Below are 17,324 nucleotides of genomic sequence, written 5' to 3' on the forward strand. Positions count from 1 at the left end.
AATCACCGCGCAGTGAATAGCAATGCGCATCACTGGGATGCACAGGGATGGGAAGCAGAAGGCGTGATTAGTATCTATACAGAAAGCACCACATATGAGTGTGCACCTGCCTCTCCAATTGGGAAACATTTTCCTCAAGCAGACACAGCAAAAAGGCAGAATCAACAGCAAATCGTAGCCACTTCTTTACTGTTGGCATTGGTTTCTTAAGTGTTCACATCAAAAAAACCATTTGGACATTTACCATCTTCACCCCATGCATGCATGGCATGTAGTAACAGGCAGCAACTCTGCAACGGAGCTTCAGGAGGTCTAAAGAAATAACTCTTGCAGATGACAGCCAGCTAAGTAAGTACTGTACTGTAAGGTGGACAAAACACATCATAAGGGGGCTGTCACTTTGTTAAATACTCAAAGACATTAAGCCATTTAAGCAGAAAGACGGCCTCCATTTTCCTTCGTTTTCCTGCATTCGGAATTAAATTTGTATTCTGAATTACTGGTGTTATAAACAGTAACCAAACCAGAGCAAGACTATTTCGAAGCTCCTTATCAGTGCTTTAATTTTTAAGTCTATCAGTTGTGTAACACATTACTAGCATCCTCAGTTAACAACACCATGCGATACTTGGTAACATACAGCATGTTTAGCAGCGTGACCCAGCCACGACTGTTCCAGGGAATCAGAAGAATACAGTGCTCCCAGGTTCCCAGCTACCAATGTGGCATCCTTGTAATCACCTGTTGTTAACACACATTTTCTAACACTGCAAAGGGAGACAAACAGCCACAATGCCAAGCCAATTCAGAAAAAGGAAGCATTTTAACGCATAACTTCTTTGCATAACTTTGATAAATAGAAGGGACAACACAGCTGAGATGCACATTACTAAATATGGTGCAATGCCTAGGGAAGCAAATTAAAAATGAACAGGGAACCACTAAAAGCTGACACCTTCTCTAACCAAACAAAATTGCTACTGCCCAGTCAGTACTGGCTGAAGCACAGTCCTGCTTTGTTTCCCAGCTGCTCCATGGGGCGACTCCAAAGCTCACCGAGAGAAACACAGTCCTTTTTGGATGAAGTCCCAAGTAAGAACAAGAATAGACAAAACATCTGTATGTAACTCCTGGCCCAGGGCTGGCTGAGGGCTGCCACAACCCCAGATTTTTGCTGGAGTGGCCTCAAGGCTGCTCCGACTCTCTTCCCTGCAGGCCATGGCCCCAAGGAGCGAACACAGCGATCATGGCCCACTGTTTCATCCACCTTCCCCTCTCCTCTGAACAGGGTTACTTGCTCAAGTACCCCAGCAAGGAGCTGTTTGAGGAAACAGCCGTTCAAACCCGGCACTGTCCACTGCAGCATACAACCTTTCTGGTTGTAAGGGGAAGAAAACAGCCACCCTGCACCTCCAGAGGGGTCTTGTGAGCCATACACACCTGCAAGACTACCAGCCACCTTCCTCCCCTCCACACCAGGCTGCGCGACACCGTGGGTGACCCAGCTGCAGGGGACAGCCAGGGGACGGCCTCCCCGATAGGCAACCACTGCCCGCCGTTAATCGACAGCAATGCCCGTGCGGCAGTGCCGAAGGTCTCCGTGCACTGTGCGGGAGCTTTGCCGCATGGGCGGAGGAGGCACAACCCTTCTAGCTGAACTTCCCAGCGTCTGCCTGCTTGTCACAATTTAACGTTAGTTTCTGTGTTTAATGTTTCAGATTTGTGTGTAGCTTAGAAAAAAAAACAAGTTGGAGCACACCAGTTATTTCTCCAAGGTTTCAGAACACAAACTTTGCAGTTCTTCTGCTGTTTGGCATAGGATGCCACAGATGGAAGACAGATATCTGTCCGCCAACGTTTAAAGAGGACCAGATTTTTTTGTTTAGAAATTTTAGCTGTTTGGCACTCCCAGTCATACAATCAGCCAGACCAACCTTTCCCTCCGTAACAAGTGCGCACACGAATGAGCAATGGAGACCATTGCCTGTGAAGGACTCACACATGCAGAGATGTCTGCAATGCTTTGGAACTGCCTCGACAGTTTTGGAAAGAAAAGGGCTACCTTTTCTAACCTGCCTTGGAAAGCTCTGAAACTCACGTACCTTTCTGCCAAAAGGGAACTCATTTATTGAAAGGGAAGGAAAACAAGGTTGCCCAGTAGCCATTTCGGCTAACATCAGCCAGAAAGATTTGCTATTTCTGAGTCCTTCCAACCCAAACATCTAAGGGAATTTGCTGAATTGGTGGACACTCTTGCTAAATCAGCTGTGCTCCTTTCCCAGGTGATGGCTGCTGATTTAGACTGACCTCAAATCTCCAGCTTCCTCCCCCTGGAGTTACAGTCGTTCTCTGCCATCGCACCTGATCTTTCAGAAAAGTTTCCGCACCTTCCAGCCTTGTCACAACAACCCTTTGAGCATAAGCTGAAGCCAACTTGACACAACAGATTTCGTTTTTTCTCTCAGAGGCACACATATGCCACAAAGACTGCAGTTGATCACCTACGCTTTTCAAACGTTGCTGAGTACGCTCAAGTGGGATAGCACTTTTGCAAACAGGGCAGAGATGCTGCTTCTTTTTCTTCGCCCTTTGTTTTTTTCTTTTAAAGTAAAAAGTTGCTTAAAGCAACTCTGTTTGAGGTTAAGCTCCCAATTTATGCTCAGTGAGCTGTCTTATGCTGTGTCCAAAACCAGCACAGAAATACTGTCGCCTTTTCCTGGAATCCTGTGCACAGCCTGGGGAAGGGGGCTTACTCTTCTGCTTTGGCATCCTTTGAGTCTGAATACTTCACGCTTGAAGACTTCTTCCTTATGAAGAAGGGTGGTGCTACTGGGTGGTGCCTGCATGACTGTGTGCATGCAGGGAGAAGTTTCCAGGAACAACAGAAAGTAAACTATGCCATAAAAGTCCTACAGTGCTGTTGTGGTTTAACCCCAGCTGGCAACCAAGCACCACAGAGCCACTTGCTCACCCTCCCTGCCGTCCCAGTGGGATGGGGGAAAGAACTGGAAGGGCAAAAGTAAGAAAACTCGTGGGTTGAGATAAGAACAGTCTAATCATTGAAATATAATGATTATAATACTACTACTAATAATTATTATTATGAAGATGATGATGATGAAAAGGAAAACAACAAATAAGAGAAAGAAACAAAACCACGGCAAAACAAGTGATGCAACTGCTAACCACTCATAACTCGCTGACCGATGCCCAGCCGGTCCCTGAGCAGCAATCACTGTCCCCCAGCCAACTCCCCACAGTTCACATACTGAGCATGACATCATATGGTATGGAATATCCCTTTGGCCAGTTTGGGTCAGCTGTCCTGGCTACGCTCCCTCCCAGCTTCTTGTGCAGCTCCTCACCGGCAGACCACGGGAAGCTGAGAAGTTCTTGACTTAGTATAAGCACTACTTCACAACAACTGAAACATCAGCATGTTATCACATTATTCTCATGCTAAACCCAAAACACAGCACTGTACCAGCTACTAGGAGGAAAATTAACTCTACCCCAGCTGAAAGCAGGACAAGTACTTATTGCTTTTTTCCCTTCTGAATGACATCTTTGAAAAAATCAGTGAGAAAATGAATGCTGACAACTGACAGGCATCAGGCAGTGTCTTGAGGAATGCAGGGGAGTGTGCTACCCCGCCAGGCAAGAGCACCGATGGCAGGAGGCGAGAGGACAGACGGCTGGTTCGCTCCCAGACAGGGACTACAAGTCACAGGTGAACCAAGGCCACGTGCCCTACTAATAGCAGCAGCTTCCTGCTCAAAATAAGAAGCAGGTTCACACACTTTTTCTCCAGTTGGGTTCAGACATAAGCTGCAACACAGATGTTCACAGGGCACAAAGGGGACACCCAGCAGAGCTGGCTGCAAAAGAAAATTTACAGGAATGACAGCAAGTTGCCTTTTACAGCAGGCTCTCTAGAGTGGCAGTAAAAGGGAAGTTCATTCTGCTGTGATTTTTTTCCTGAAGCCCCTCTTTGTGTAAGATCCCCCTGCTGCCAATCTCCAGAAACTGAAAATGAATTAAAAAGAGGAGGAAAAAGCAAAAAGAACATGGGAAAGCAAAATAAAGGAGCAAAGGAGAAAACAAAGCAGAACAAATGAGACTAAAGACATGCACCACAAAGAGGAAACAGATGATAAGAAGTAAAGGCCTATCAATAGATTTGAGGAATAATAAGGAAACATAGTCATCAGAAACACTGTTAAGATCTTCTGCACACACTCCGAAAGCACCATTAGACATAGGATCCTCTGACAGTCCTCAACATAGGTCTGAACATCCAGGAGATCCAGCAGTAGGACAATCATACATTAAGTGATCCAGGCAGGTATCTGATCCCGTACAGAAAATGGAGACAATGGTTCTTCTCCAGCTTTTGTAAGAACATCTTGGGACCTACAGATGATGCATGCTATGAAAATATTTTTCATTCTGATTCTTACAGAACAAGCAACTTACTGCAAAAACCCATTATTGTACAGGGGTCCTTGACACCAGAAACTGGTCATGGATTTTATTCATAAGAAGATTTCAACCTCTCCCCCACTATAAATCTCTTCAAAGTTTCCCATACAGATCAAGGTAAGTTCAAGGGTTGCATCCATGTATTCAAGAAACCTTTTTCTCTTTAGAGCTGAAACTCAATAAATTGTCCAGGTCTATAAACTCTTTCCAAAGAAGAAAATCTTCTAAATCTTGTCTTGTTTCCCTTTCTCCATTACTAGGAGCTCAGCAGAGTTTCAAGCATTATAAAGTGTGACCTGACTTTTGAAAAAGAAATCAGCTAAAAATTGCTTCGTTATATGCAAGAATGTATTTCTGAAACTGCCTGAATATTTTCTGTAAACGTTCCAAGTGAGATACTAGCTTCACTGAAATACTTGAGAAAATTTCCAGGAACTTCAGTGTACCCAAGATTTTGACCTTTATGGCCATTTTCTTCCCAATATGTAGTAACATTTGTACCTTTATTACCTTTAGCAGTTACAAAGAAAACCAAAGGAAACACAGACAAAAAGCCAGTTAAAGCATAGCCTCAAGTACAGAGGGGTCAAGAGAATCATAGAATCATTAAGGTTGGAAAAGACCTCTAGGATCATCAAGCCCAACCATCAACCCAACACTACCATGTCTCCTACACCATGTCCTGAAGTGCCACATCTACACGTCTTTCAAATACCTCCAGGGATGGTGACTCCATCACCTCTCTGGGCAGCCTGTTCCAGTGCCTGACCACTCTTTCAGTAAAGAAATTTTTCCTAATATACAATCTAAACCTCCCCTGATGCAGCTTGAAGCTGTTTCCTCTCATTCTATCACTAGTGACTTGGGAGAAGAGACCAACACCCACCTCGCTACAACCTCCTTTCACGTAGTTGTAAAGAGCGATAAGGTCTCCCCTCAGCCTCCTCTTCTCCAGGCTAAACAACCCCAGCTCCCTCAGCCGCTCCTCATAAGACTTGTTCTCTAGACCTTTCACCAACTTTGTTGCCCTTCTCTGGACACGCTCCAGCACCTCAATGTCCTTCTTGTAGTGAGGGGCCAAAACTGAACACAGTACTTGAGGTGTGGCTTCACCAGTGCCGAGTACAGGGGCACGATCACTTCCCTGCTCCTGCTGGCCACACTATTCCTGATACAAGCCAGGATGCTGTTGGCCTTCCTGGCCACCTGGGCACACTGCTGGCTCATGTTCAGGCAGCTGTTGACCAGCACCCCCAGGTCCTTCTCTGCTGGGCAGCTTTCCAGCCACTCTTCCCCCAAGAGCTACTTCTTCCAACTCACTGATTTTACCTTCAAAAATTCTTAATTTCTCATGGAGTCTCAACTTCTTGTTAAGTCTGAAGTTAAACTTTTAAGTTTGGCTACACATTTCTCTCTGAGAAACTGTAAGCATCATACCCTTCCCAATTTCTGCCATACAAATACCATGTGTGCTACTGCAAATTCAGGTGGCAAAGATCCATTACACTGTCCTATGCATGATAGCTGAGATTTATCACGAGCTTTAAGAATTTCAGCATTAAACTGTCAACAAAACTCACACACACTCCAGATGATCCAACACAAAACATTAATGTATCCATTACACATACCTATTTATTGCAGATATTCTCCAAGTTTCAAGAAGCATATAGCCAAGAATTGCTTCAAGTTCAGAGTCCAAGATCTGAAAAGGAGATAACGTATTTTTTTTTAAAGTCACTAAAAGTATATGGCTTAAGCATACAACTGGGAAAAAAAAAAACCAAACCATTGTGCAAAATTACTATTTGGAAGTGTGTTTATAAGCTAGTCCTAAAGTTGTGCATCACATGAAACATGTTGTGGATGATCAAAACAATTGTATGATTATTTATACACTATTAGATTTAAGATATATATGATACTTTGTTGATTCTTAGGCAACTTCTACATATGTGCTCAAAATTTCAAAGAGCAATTTTGGTACAACTATCTGTAATGAAAGAACAAAACCAACTTATTGAATATGCAAAACTGCCAGTGGCATAGCAGAAAATATAAGTGTATTGGGAAACCACAAGCATCCCTACATACATTCAAGCCATATTGTGCCTTTAGTTTGCAGCAAGGGAAACCACATGAAAAATCAAGGATATAATTATGTGCATTACCTCTTTCTTGTCCAAAAATGCTGAAGATGGCAGTTCTGCTACAGGTGTGAAATTCTAGATGTACATTTTTGTAAGCATACGTATAACACCTAATCACAATAAGTCCTACAGTCTCTGTAAATTTTCCTAGTGATTCTCGCACGGTGACCCTGAGCATAATGCATTTGATTAAGCGTAATGTGCTTAAGAAAACAAAAAAGAGGAGGAAGAAGCATTGGGAGAAACAAACAGGCTCAGAAGACCAAGGAAAGGCACAAAAGAGGAAAAAAAAAAAAGAGGGGAGAAAAGTTCATGCATCCAAATGCAAGAACTGATCTTTGTTCTGGACAATGACTTCTGAGATGACCACATCAGCTTCACCATCATGAGTAGATGCTACACTGAGTATTTCTGTAGCACCATTAGCATCTTTGAATTCTGCAGCAGGACACACTGTTTCACACAGTGCTGCTAGACAGCCACAGCTCTTGAAACAAAAACCAAAAGCCTAAAAGTCCATGTTAGAAAAAAAATCTTACCTCTTTCTTTTCCCCACAATTTTGCCTGCAGCTGCACCACTGGTACGCACTGCATGATTCCCACCGTAGCCAAAGTGAATCACATCAGTAGTGTTAAGACGAATCGCTTATAGAACAGCCTATACCCACTACGCATCAATGGTCACCTGGCTGGGAGCACCTACGTGCTCCAGCTGAAGGGCAGGCATTTTCTTTTCCAAAGGCTCAGCCCACCAAAGGAGTCCTAGACTCCCCCTGTTCCCTTCTGTGAGCCGGTAATTTTCAAGCAGTGAGACAAAATGTAAATATCAGCATGGATAATTATTTCCCTGCTCATTTTTTGCAAGATAATCAGACAGAAAGATAAGGTTCGCTCTGAGAAACAGAGCAGTAGAAATTTTTATCCAGCAACTGCATGAAAGATTCTGCCAATTCTTCTTACAAAAGCAACAGTTCGTTGATTTGTAGCTGCTGCCTACTTTCATGTGCAAGAACAACAACTACAGAAATCCCTCACTGGTCTTCTCTACATATTTTCAGGCAATCTCTATAAATATGACAACTTCTAGGTTTCTTTATTCTATGCACTATGTTACCACTCCTGCTGTTGATGTCAACTGCAGACAAGCCAGGCTCAGAAGCTCAGATTCCATCACAGAGACACAAGTTACACCACTACAGCTCTGCCCTTTTCATCTCCTACTCAATTCCCCAAAAGAGATTTCCACAATAAGGCGTAGAGTAATCACAAAGAGAATGCCATTAAAGTTAATGTGAAAATCAGCCAAATATCACCTCTAATAGGAGTGGGAGCTATTTACTAGGTAATACCAATAAAAATCTGCAAGATCAGAGGGCGGCTAAAGTTTACCCTTTATTTTCTACAGTAGCGTCCTCTGCTTTTTTCTGCATTTCCCTCTTCATCAATTAGCCTTGTAACACTTTTTCCACATACATTCATTCCCCATGCTTTGCTTTCCCCTTTTACTCATGCCTCTCATCTCTTACCACTTTTTTGGCTGCGTGTTTTATTTTCCCTTGCAAGGTCTCTACAGTTGACTACAAGCACTCATGTTACCACACCTTGACAGGAGTTACCACGCATCAGCTGAAGCACATTAACCACCTGAACGCATGCTGTTCCCTGGCTGTAACATCTTCAGCCAAGTGACCTTCATGACGGGTAGTAGATTCCAGAGGCTGAACTGTCAGGTCCAGGAAAACTTGTGTCATAAAGGCAACTGGGTGTAAAATTCTACTAATGAGGTAACGCATGAAACAATATTGCTGAAAGTCACGTCTCAAGGGATTATTGACCTGAGAATTTCTGATGACATATTTATAGAGAAATATTATGAACTATTGCACGGCTGAGATAGCTCTGTGACAGAACATTTGCAGCCAAAAATAAGAAAAATTGTATGTAAGAATAAAGACATGATTTGCTGTGCTTAACGCTAGCGGTGTTTGTTTTGAAAGTGGCCACCCAACTGATAGTTCCAAAAAACGTCATAGAGTTGCTAAAGGATGCCAGATAAAGTTTGTACTTGTAGCACACTTTCCATCTTTAATAACACCAGCTGTCACTTTTACAAACACATCATGCCCTTCACAGTTATCCCATATTCTGCAAACACCAAAAACCCCCCAAACCCTCCCACAGTTATTAACATCTGCTTCATTTACCGATTCTGACAAACTGAAGGACAAAGGCATGATTTAACAGATTGCTCCGTGTAAAGAAACAACACAGTCCACAAAAGGATTCATCAAGTGCCCCTGTCAGAAAGCTTTACAAAGCACAACTTAATGAACATATGCAAATTGCTATAATATATAAAATGCCTGATACCACTTCAACAAGTAATGTGCTTATGAAATCTATACAGAATGGTAAGATAGATCAATCTAATTTGTCTTTGAAATAAAGTGATTTGGTTTCCTCCAGATAATTTCAATCTCTTTTTTTTCTTAGCGCCTGGTGGTGTGACAGCAGTGCATTACATACAATGAGCCACCGCTTTAGACCCTAGAAGATGTAATTATTCAATAGAGAAAGCATTCAGCAACAGACAAACTGGAAGCACACTGGTACGCTTCAATATTTTCCTTCAATGTTTTGACATGCTGGCATTTTAAAAAAATTATTCCCAAGCCTTGCTGCATTTAAACAGCCCCTATTGTGGTGGGTTTTTTTTTTGCTGTTGTTTGATGTGAGGTTGAAGCCTGAGTGTAAGTCAGGCTGATATTTACAGCGTGCGGAACGGCTCGGGTCTGAAAGCACATCAGAAAACAACATGCAGCTGGGATGATCACTGCTGTTGCTGTTTTCAACATTATTGATCTAGAGATCTGATCATTTTCTTTTCATCAAGATAAGGAAAGAACGGCTTATGAGCTAAAATGATTTTCGATGAAAAACTCAATATTTTCTGGAGCTTCTTTCCTCTGATAACAGAAAGTTCTTTTCACCAACTTACTTAAAAAAAGAAATATGCATTTTCAGTGTGTTGTCAAAGAAGCTAAAACCCACAATCACCCTTTATGAATTTATGGGAAAATAAATACAACTTCTCTAATTTTTCACTTGGAAAAAAACACATAGGAAAGAACATGGCATAGTAATTACGTCAGAAACCAGCTGGTGCAGACCTTCCGAATCTTGGCTTTATCATTTAGGACTAGGTGGATGTGGAAGAAAAAGACCACCATGAGGTACCATGATTATCTCCTCTTAAAGACCTTTTTTTGTCTGAAAACATCTGTCAGAGGAGCCTAGGTCCAGCTAGTGATGCCTTGGGGCTGATATGGATTATATCACTGTTTCTGCGTTCTAGCAGAGGCACTACTCACTCTTTGGAGAAAGGTCCTCAGGCCACCACGTGTACTAACACAAAATGATTCCTGATAATTTATAATTTTCGACCACCTTCTTACACCTTCAGCACCCTCAGTCATCCATAGATTACAGATACAAAACACAAACTGTCTGGCCTCTTCACCTTTCCTTCAGTCACATTCCTCCGGAGCCTGTGATGGACAAGGCCCAGGGTGCAGCTGGCCAGTTCTTTTACATGCTATTTATTAGGCTTACAACTTCTCAGCTGAAGGGAGTCCACCACATTCTACAGAATTTAAGTTTTCATAGGAAATCAAAGGAACTCTTTCTTATGCTGGGACTGAAAGAGGTAAATAAACAAACACTCTCTACATAACACTTTCTTGGGTGGTTCTTGGTTACACTATGCTGGAAGAAAAAATCCCTGATGTGAATATGGTGCAAATGCTAGCTGATAGTCTTACATGGAAAATTTTACCCTCCCCAAAACAATAGTCTAATAAATAAAGTTTCAACTCTTATATCATCCACTATATGTTTCATATTACTACAAAAGTAATTGCTGTTACTCTCAAAGCTATACACAAGTTTTGTCCAGTGCCTTCAGCAAAATGACTAGGTTGGGCAGTACTCAAGTGCAAGATTCTCAAACCTCTGCATCATGGGGCCACAGTTTCTACATTGAGAAATAACTAAACTGTAAAATAAGAATCCAGACTGAAACACCAAGTCAGAAATGTATTGTGATCTCCTCATTTTAAAGGCATTAACTTGTAAAATCCCTTCCATTCTGTTACGCTAAATATTCAGTATGTGCCAGGCACTGTGGAAAATGTTTTTATTTCTCTGCAAATGAATATACATTAGAGTAAGTGTTTATAGCATTTTTTCTAAAATTGCATTTGTATCACCGACAATTAAGGGGTGATATCTTTAACACTCTGTATCACTTTTAGATGCCAGGTAGCAATATTTAACAAAGCAGGCTGCTCTCATTTTTACATCTTCTTTTGTATTCAAATTTGTATGATGGTGGGTTATCCGGCTTCACATTCAGTCCAAGACTGAAAGCTGGGGATAAATGAATATGCCAAGCCTTTCTTTATTATACCTCATTTCTCAGAGTAAGTCTTTGAGGTTCCATCCCTATTTCAAATTTGTTCCTTTTAACATAAATCTACAAGTTCAGAAAAACATGTCCCCTTTCGACTGTAAATCGAGGCCAACAGATTCGTAGTTGATGTAGTTAATAAACGCAAATTAAGGAACTCCATCTCACACCTCCTCTCTTATCTCCTGAACTCATATGATATTATACAAATTATCATAAGTAAAATGAAACATTTTAACTTTTCCCTGAAATAGGGAGGAAAAGATCATTCTTGGGAGTCAACCTTCTTACAGCTCCCCTAAGATGCAACATCTAAAAGATTTCAGGGTGAAAAAAAAAGAGCCTTCTGTACAGACTTCAGTTTCAGTCTAATAAAACAGCCTCAATAAAGTATATTAACCTGCACACCATCATTGACAAAATTGCAGTCACGCTGTGTGCAATGGAGTATGCTACGTGATAACGCAATAAAACATTTTTTTAACCTGTTACTTTGGGGTTTTTTCCATCGGGGGACATCAGTGTTTACAGTCAGGGCACACTGCTTTAACAGAAGAGGTGGGAAGCAGAGCCAGTCCACCCAGTCCCATACCCCTCCCTGCTAGCAGATTCCTGCACCCATCGCAGTGAGGGTATTCACCCATCGCTGTTATGGACAAGTGCCTATACTGGACAGCAGCATAGTCAATAACAGCGAATGCTTTTGGGATTATCCTGAACTGACAGTGAAGCAGACTAAAAAGTGAAATCTTTTCTTTGTTTAGCTTCTTGGCAAGCTAGTACAAATTCATGTTCCCTGTTGAAAAAAAAAAAATGAGGGGGTTTATAAGAACGCAGACCTTTTTCTACCCAAAGAAAGCTAATTTCTAATGTCTGAAAATGCCCTCTTTCCTGGAGCTGTGGGAAAGCACAAGAAAGGACTCAGTGCTCTGAAGTCTGTCTCAAAGGTAGTTTCTAAGGTGCAAAGACTCCCAAGCCAAAATATTTCTGTGAAAATACAAAGTATTGAGCAACTTTACTGTGGCAAGCACTTCTGAAGGGAAAGGGTCCTCACCTGCCCGAACACAGACAGAAGAGGAACACAACACGGCCAATGCTTTTGGTTTGACAATGTGGAACCTAAGCTACCTTGCTGTATCTCTACAGATGGCCTGAGATATCCAGAAATGTGCTGCCATCATTGCAGTCTAGAGGTTGGAATAGAAACTCTGTAAGGAAATACATACTTGGATTTTTTTTCTTTTAAAGGAAAGGCAGAAGCACTGAGCTGCACTATTTCATCCCAGTGAAAGACTGGGTCAGCGGCTGAATGCAGCAGATACAATAAACCTCTAACCCTTTTCTATTTTAAATACAGTGACAACTGCTGGGAAAACCCTGTTCAGACAATTACAAGGAATTTAACAAGGGGTTCCAGTAAGCTGAATATAGATCATATTTTTCAAGAGTAAGACCTACTGAGAGCATCATGGGTAAGATCAGCGTGCCCATGACATTCAGTTGTCCTGCAAGGTCCTTAGATATAATTTACCACCACAATATCTGAAGATTATGATACCTCCTTCCTGCATAAAAGGAAGAACCATTCAGAACTAGCCACCAGTAAAGTCTAGCCTCAGAAATCACAGGTGGGTCAAAAAATCCATAGAAGAAACAAGATGACCATCATGTCCTCCTTGAAATGGACACCTATTGTAAGAGGGGCCTGCTGCAATTCACAGGTATTTGCTTGCATTATTTTTAGCATTACAGAAAAGACAGGCCAAGATTCCCTCTTGTCTCAGAGGCAAATATGGAAGCTAGAGCTGTGAAGGGGAGCAGGATCAAACTTGAGAGGAGTCTAGGAAGCCTTTCTAAGCAGTCAGTCACGTCTCTGGCTAAAAGCGGAGGACAGGCACCAAGATGTCATTCTCTGAAAAGTCAAAAATAACGAGGAATAGCTTATCAAGATACGGTTTATTAGCAGACAGGCTAGTGGCAGAATTAGTCCACCACAGTGATGATAAAACAGTATTGGGAAAGCAGAGCAATTTTAAGGAAAGGTAGCTAAAAATACCTGTCCAACACACACTCCTCAAAGTCCTTCTCATCTCCAGTATGGTGATGCTTCAAAGTTAAGTGTCCCAACAGACAACCCTGTACCCTGCCTGCTACCATCAAGACGAAGCTTGTATGCTGTGGCAGGCCTGTAGTCTCCAAGGTTTGTGTGTCTGTATGAAAGATGAGGATAACCGCATTTTGTTCCAGTTACTGTGAATTAGGAGCAGAACCCCGTTGCCTGGCAAGCTTTCAGCACAGGCTCCAGCTGGGAGAAGCCTGGGTACAGATTGGGCTGTAGTTTTGAAGGCATATACTACTAAGAAGGACAAACTGGGTCGTGTCTAGTTTCCTGATCTGGCTTTGTCCACGAGGACCACACAGGATCTGTTCCACAGAGACACATGCACACCACAAAAACCTTTCCTAACACCACCAACAAAAGACCAAGACTGATGTCCCAAATGTTTTTTGGGAAGGCAGCTGACATCCCCAACTCCAAGTGTCTGGCAACAGCAAGGAATTTCTTACACTCTCCTCAGACTGGGACCTTCAGGCATCTGTTAGCAAACAGCAGAATCCACAAACTGCTGGATTAAACCTAAAATAGGTGAAAGTGCAAGCACATGAGCAGTGACCAGTCTTCTTTCTAGCCCCTTTGTTAACACTGTGACCTCATATTGCATGGTTAATTATTTTTTTACTAATCTCTGCAAATGCTTCTATCCATTCTCACAAAGCTTTCCCTAAATTTACCAAATTCTGTCTTCAAGTTATTTTGCTTTTCTACTAAGCTAGTGCATTTGGAGTTAATTCGAGAACTTAATCTCTTGGGATGTTTGAAAAATTTCTTTTAATTTTCTGTCTAAATTCATTCAGGACTAATTAATAAACATATTATGTTGTGCTGATACTATCCTTCAATTTCAACAGCTCTCCTCCCTCCCTGGTGTTTGCCCTCCAAAGGTATTTAGAAAAAAAGTTTTTTCCTGGATATTATATACAAATTATAGGGAATAGAGGCTTAGCATATTTTGTCAGAAAGTCTGATAGAAGGTAACCATCCACAGAGGAAATATATTTAACTTCTTTGGATTTTTACTAATGAACAAAAGGCAGGTGCTGATTTCTTTTCCTAGTTACTCCAGTACAAACCAGGAATGATTACAGCTGCATGGAGAGCAAACTAGAACCTATGGCTAGCCAAAAGCCAAGAATCGCATCTGCCCAGGCATCTGCCTAGGGCTGCACTGAGGATTGTGAGCACTAAGCTGTTAGTGGAGAACAAATAGCTAATAAAGGAGGCGAGAGCAGTAGGCATCTCTCATGTAAGAGCCATCTTTTTAGAGGCCTTGGAAAGTGAAAGACGTTGACCATAGACTCCCTCCAGCCCAAAGAGACTTAAAAACCAATGTTCCTGGCATCAAGACCTCCTATTCTCTGGGTAAATGATGCACCTGTTTCAGTTCAGATTGGACATTTGGAAAAGGTTCTTCGCTGAGAGGGTGGTCGGTCACCAGAACAGGCTGCCCAGGGAAGTGGTCATGGCACCAAGCCTGTCAGAGTTCAAGGAGCATCTGGATGACGCTTTTAGTTATATGGTTTAGTTTTCCTTAGTCCTTCAAGAAGCAGGAGTTGGACTCGATGATCCTTATGGGTTCCTTCCAACTTGAGATACTCTGTGGCTCTATGTCTATGCAAAAAGCAATGTTATCCACCCCCATTTTTCAATGTAACCATCACACTTTTGTGTCGAATTCAATGCCATTCAAATGTATTAGCAATGGTCTCAGAACACACAATGTGTCCAGCTTCTCTGAGTGCCAAAGCACCTCGCTGCTTTCTCCAATTTGTGATGGCATTGCCATGGAGGAGAACCAAGACTTCTCACTTCTTGAACCACGATGTTTGAAAATTCAACAGATCCTACCTTTAAGTACCCAAGGAATTCTGAGGTCCAGGACAGAGGGACTGGTCAATGTAAATCAGGTGGCCCTCCAGCACAGCTGCTCTGTATCGATCTCCAAGACTTCAGCACCTAGCAGGGATTTGTCTCACCAACTGCAGATGTCAATATCTGAGCTCATCACCTTGGGCTACCCTTAACTGAGAGAGAAATAGGTCCCTCTAAGGCTCAATTCCTCTCATCCTAATGTGGATATCTATAATAGTTTAGATGAATTGCACCCAACTATAGGGTCCAATTATCATAAAAGGAACTTAGGGAGAGTAGCTTTGATGTAGGCGCTTATGCTGTAGATAACTCAAGGTAGTGGAGACAAATCTTACTGCTGATGTCTGCCTGAGGAGAGCTGGCATTCAGACAGATCTGAAGTCACAAACAGGGGTTCAAAGGATGGATTTTCAATGACACCATGATCTAATCTGTAAGTCTTTATTCAGTCCAGCCTTTTCTTTTTGAATTTTAAACAGAAGAATTTGAGATTTGGCTCAATGATAGCAGCAATAAAAGTCATCATTAATCTAGGAAGACTGACTTATGAGAAAATATTAAAATAACTAAATATGTATAGCTTGACTAAAGCCACTATTGAAAGAGAAATATGATAATTATCTACAAGCTCTGGAAGGATGCACACACTAAGGATTTTTTTTTACTAGGGATTTTCAGGAAACTATAGCTATGAGTAATGTGATTATACTGAGCAAAGTAAAATTTAGGCTGACAGCGAAAAAATTCCTAATAATGAAGTGTATTCTATTGTAGAATAATCATCCAAAGGAAATTGGCTGAAGTCCAATCACATCTAAAGCCAACTGGACGAAGATCCGCAGAGAACAATCCTGCATTAGCTGCAAGATGGGCTAGATGACTCAACAGCACTTTTTCATTTTTAAATTCCTATCATTTCACCGCATAAAATAATCCAATAAGCCAAAGGGAAGAGGGAAATAGGCTTAGCAACAACTACACAGCCGTCTCCTCTCCGAGGTCTGCACGCTGCAATCAGTGTGTCTTGCACTGATTGCGCTGAGGGAGGAAACATCTGTATGTGGTCAGCGTACTGTGTTAATTCAGTGCTATGAAGTGGTATGCCTGATGTCCCCTTCTTCCCCTTGCTCCACTCCTTAATAAAATAGCATTACCAGAAGAATCAAGCCCTGTTGTAAATGTATCAATCATGATTTTTGCTGCACCAGCTACTCATAATTGATTTAAGCTTTCTTGATCTCAGATGCCAAGTGGTGTTGAACGGAACACAAAAAATAAATAGCCTGTAGGCACATATTTCCACTGAAATAATCTTGACACATGTTGATCTACAAGGAGCAGGGTAACAATGTTTTCTTAAAGTTGATACTCATTTTTAAAGTTGTGCAAAAGTTTTCTCTTCAATTTTGAAGAGGCTTTGACTTTTTATAGCTAAAAAAATCTTGCTGAGAGTCTGTGTTACTATACTCTCTGTTTTCTGTTACACTTAAGCTGCAAATAACAGAAGTCTTCTTAAAGAATGACTATTCAATTTAATTGCAGATTTAGTTTTCCTCTCCAGAGAGTATTAGATGGTCTTAACAACATATATATACATGTATATATAGTATTTTCTGAAGCAGGTGATTTCAAGTGTAACACTAGCTTTCTACAACCCATTGCAACGTCACTTTTCCCCCAGCAGTCACATGTTGTAATGCTGATTAAAACTATTCCACCCACTTCATGGAGAGGTCTGAGATTTCAGAGAATGTATTTAGGATGTATAGGCGGGGACAACTTTTCTAAAAAAGATTTTAAAAGATCATCACCTGAAAAATAGATCTGCACGCCATAGGGTTTTTTGGTTGATTTTTGTGTTTGTTTTTGTTTTGTTGTTGTTGTGGGTGGTTTTTTGCCTCAAGTGCTCAATTAAGCATACAACAGCAGAGACAGGATTTCTGTTTTTCAAAAGAAGCAATATTAATGGAAATCTATGTCTGCATAACAAAACAGTGATCAACAGCTCAGAGCTTACAGCACTGATTCTGAATTATTCACATAATTTCTCCTTGATTTCTTCCCCTTCTCCAATGAACTTTTGAAATCAGAAGCCAAATTACTATTTTCCGACCTTCTTTCCTTTGTCAAAGGAGTTAAGAAAAAGCAAATATCAGAACTTTACCACACACGATCCTTCTAAATGCTTATACATTTGAGATTTTTCCTTCTCTCTTGTCTTAGGATAATACGA

At 41.5% G+C, this 17,324-nt stretch overlaps 1 protein-coding gene across 8 annotated transcripts in view; it reads right to left on the reverse strand.

Annotated features, from left to right (window-relative positions):
- Positions 1-17,324, reverse strand: part of ENOX1 (ecto-NOX disulfide-thiol exchanger 1) — a 378,888-nt gene that overhangs the window by 298,598 nt on the left and 62,966 nt on the right. For 7 of the 8 annotated variants that reach the window (XM_064440830.1, XM_064440829.1, XM_064440821.1 and 4 more), the window contains one exon: positions 6,114-6,187. The exons of the other annotated variant lie outside the window; for it this stretch is intronic. The gene's annotated coding sequence lies outside the window, so the exon portion shown is untranslated. The remainder of the gene's footprint in view (positions 1-6,113; positions 6,188-17,324) is intronic. 8 annotated transcript variants of the gene reach the window in all.

This window comes from Phalacrocorax carbo, chromosome 1 (assembly GCF_963921805.1).
Source record: "Phalacrocorax carbo chromosome 1, bPhaCar2.1, whole genome shotgun sequence".
NCBI classification, from domain to species: Eukaryota; Metazoa; Chordata; class Aves; order Suliformes; family Phalacrocoracidae; genus Phalacrocorax; species Phalacrocorax carbo.